Source organism: Grammomys surdaster, unplaced genomic scaffold, assembly GCF_004785775.1.
Source record: "Grammomys surdaster isolate TR1022 unplaced genomic scaffold, NIH_TR_1.0 721, whole genome shotgun sequence".
NCBI lineage: Eukaryota > Metazoa > Chordata > Mammalia > Rodentia > Muridae > Grammomys > Grammomys surdaster.
The window spans coordinates 1695345-1698987 of record NW_021605140.1 but is presented as its reverse complement, the minus strand read 5'-3'; the positions used below and the strand labels follow the sequence as shown (position 1 = coordinate 1698987).

The 3643-nt window shown below is 50.1% G+C and overlaps 1 non-coding gene across 1 annotated transcript; it reads left to right on the top strand.

Annotated features, from left to right (window-relative positions):
* Window positions 1-504: 504 nt before the first annotated feature.
* Window positions 505-648, top strand: LOC114633619. The gene has a single exon (XR_003713215.1). It is a non-coding gene; the product is annotated as a small nucleolar RNA SNORA48 (small nucleolar RNA).
* The last annotated feature ends 2995 nt before the right edge of the window (window positions 649-3643 follow it).

The following is a 3643-nucleotide window of genomic DNA, read 5'->3' as shown; positions in this document are numbered from 1 at the left end:
CTCTCTCTCTCTCTCTCTCTCTCTCTCTCTCTCTCTCTCTCTCTCTCTCTCTCTCTCTCTGCCTCTACTACCCTCCTGGATCCCCTCCCCATGCCCTGAATATACTCTATTCTTGCTATACCATTGTGTGACTGTCCCTCAGGGAGATGCCTCGGCATGGGCCCGTTGAGACATCCCCTTCCGTCATTGGTCTCCTATCCTTCAATGAGTGCATTGAACAAAATCAATTGACTCCCAATATGTAGCCCAAAGCCACCACATTAGAGGCTTCACCCCAAGTCCTGCCTCACACTCACTTGAGGTATCCATCTTTCCTGACTTGTGAAGATGGGAAAGCCTCAGGTTTCCTTAGTCACTCTGAGATTTAAAATAACAACAAAACATAACAAAACAAACAAGCTCTTTTGACTGCAGTAAGTTACAAAACCTGTTAGCGCTCGGCTACCTTTCAAAGTAGAGTCTCCCCTCCCTGTAGCCCAGGCCTCCCCTAAGAAATGACTGTGGACTTCCTGGCAATGAGCAAAGAGACACGGTGTTGGCGATGATGTTCTTCTATCAGTCAGGGCCAGAGCAGATGGCAGTCCTTTGTTCATCCTAGCCTGATGTCTGGCTTGGTGGTCAAAGCTATTTTATGCTTAGGACTCATAAAAATCAAATCAATCAAATCAAATCCAGGCAGCACAGAAGGAGAAGACAGAGACCTGCAGATTGCCACGGTACCCACAAACCTGGCCACCAGTGCACGACACAGGAGGGCAATAGACACTTGCTTACCAATGCTCTATGCCCTACAGCGTGGATGGAGGATGTTACTCAGGGGCCTGCTAGCTGAGTGGCCAGCCTGTAGCTGCAGCCACCACATGTGCAAATATATGGTGGTCAGTGGGAGAGAGAGAGAGAGAGAGAGAGAGAGAGAGAGAGAGAGAGAGAGAGAGAGAGAGAGAGAAGAGCGGAACTTGAGCATTGTGAAGAGAGATACAACTGGAGACTCGAGGGTGGAGAGGAGGAGCCTCTTATGAATGGCCAGCTCTGCCACCTGGGGCCACCGTGAGGTGCCAGTCCACCTCACCACATGGGTACAGAGGCGATATCTCCACCACTACGTCTGGAAGTCAGGAAAGCTGTCCACAGGTGTATGAGATTGGGAGAGCTCTTCCTGCCCCTTACTAGCTATAGCATTTGGGAAAGTAGGCCCTGTATCTCTCCTGGGTAGCACAGTAGTGCTGGCCTTAATCAGGGGGGTGCAGGTGACCCGGCCCTGAGGATGAGAGTGAGGGAGAGCTGGTCCCACCACTTGTCTGCCATGAGGTAGCATGGGTGCCCGGGGCGGGGGGGTGATGCCCCTCACCCCTGTCCCTCATCACCTGCAGCAGTTGGAAGGGCTGACCCTAGGGTCATGAGAGTGGGTGAGCTGGCCCCATCCCTTGTCTGCTGTGGCACTTGGGAGAGTGGGCTCTGCACCTCGCCGGGGCAGCACAGTAGAACTGGCATTGGTAGAGTCCCCTCCCCTGCCCCAACATGAGCCACCCTGAGGGCAAGAGTGTGAGAGCTGGCCTTGTCACTTGTCTGCCATGAGGGAGGGGTGTGGGGTGATGCCCCTAACCTCCTTGCACCTGCTGACCCTGAGGTCATGAGAGCAGGAGGGCTAGCCCTGCCCCTCACTGGCTGTAGCCATCAGAAAAGTAGGCCCTGCACCTTGTCTGGGTAATACAGCAGAGCTGGCCCTGCTAGTGAAGCTGAGCCAGCCTGGAAGGTGTAAGAGTGGGAGAGCTGGCCCAGCCCCTCACAGTCTGTGGCACTTGGGAGAGTAGGCCCTGTGCCTAGACTGGGCAGCGCAGTGGGGCTGCTCTGGAGATGTGGGTGCAGGTGAGCCAGCCCTGAGGTCATGAGAGGAGGAGAGCTGACACTGTCTCTGCTGATGGCAGCATTGGGTGGCCCAGCCAGGGCAGTGCTGGAGAGCTTGCCCTGGGGGTGTGGATAATCACACCTACCAGTGGGATGGCAACTCTGTTACTATTCAGGCCCAGATCCAGGGCTCTGAGATGTTGGCCCATCCCAACGTCTATATCATCTGCAAATGGATGAGATGTGTGAAAGGGCCAATTCTGCTGATTCAAAGCTGCAGGACTTCCATGACACAGGGCAACAACAGGATAACCATGAGGAGTCCCAGTAAGAATCCAATATTGATGGTGTCACAGAAGCCAGAGTCCTTGAAACAGACCAATGACTCATTGCAATGAACATTTGCGAGTGAAGATGTGTGGACAGAGGGACATGCTGTGGGACACACTGTGACACACTACAGCTTCCATTATGAAACCTTTTCCTACACTTTTGTTGTTGTTGTCGTCGTTGTTGGTGTTTGCTTTTTGTGGTTTTGTTGTTTGTGTGGTTTTTATTTGGTGGAGAAGTTGCAAGGGCAAAGGGCAGATGTGAGGGAATGGGGAGATGAGCAGGACTGGGGTGCAGGATGTGAAACTCACAAAGAATAAAAAGATCTACAGCTGGCTGTTTTTGTGTGTCACATGGCTACAGGATGCCCAGATAGCTGGTAACACTTACTTCTGTGTGTCTCTCTGTGTGTGTGTGTGTGTGTGTGTGTTTCTTCAGGAGGCTAGCATTTGAGTGCACATACAGTTCACTTGTTCTGGTGATATGAACATCTATCATTCACTCTGTTGAGGGCCCAGATAGAACAGAGGACCTTGTGCTGGGAGGGCCTCTTCATCTGCACGACTGTAACACTCCTTGTTCTAGGGCAGTGGTTCTCAACCTTCCTGATGCTGTGACCCTTTAATGCAGTTCCTCACGTTGTGGTGACCTCCAGCCATAACATTAATTTCTTTTTTTTCCACAATGGGGAGGGGGTTTATTTAGGGTGGAGGGCAAAGGTGGAGAGAGAAACGGGAGGAATGTCGGAGGGGAAAGAGAGCCCATAACATTAATTTCATTGGTACTTCATAACTGTAATTTTGCTGTTAGGAGTTGGAAATTAAATATCTGATGGTCTTAGGTAACCCTTGTGAAAGGGTCATTCAACTCTCCAAAAGGGTAGTGACCCACAGGCTGAGACTACTGTTCTAGGGCCTTCTTCTCCTCCTGCTGCTCCTCCTCTTCTGTCTCTTCCTCCTCCTTTTCCTCTTCCTTCTTCTTTTGAGACAAGGTTTCACTGCATAGCCTTTGCTGTCCTAGAACTTATAGATCTGCCCACCTCTGCCTCCTGAGTGCTGGATTCAAGGCATACACCACCACTGCTGGGCTTGTTCTAGGGCCTTCTGATACTGCTCTGCTGACTCGTTGGCCTTCACTGGACTAGAGACATACCCTCAGCTTTTCCTGAAGCTCCAGTTTGCAGACAGCAGATTACTACAGAGTGGAAACGTCTCAGCTTTTGAAGCTGACTGGGCCAACCTTTACTCCTTGTTCTAGGGCAGTGGTTCTCAGCCTTCCTGAGGCTGTGATAAGATTTTGTATGTTTAACTTATTCGATTATAGAAGATGAGCATTCTCATTTTGTTTATATATTTAACTGTGTAGACATATTGTATGTGTAACAAAAATGTACTGTGTATGTAGAAACATGTATATTTATATGCATAAAACAATTCAGAGGAATTTAACATATATTTATGTGTGTAAA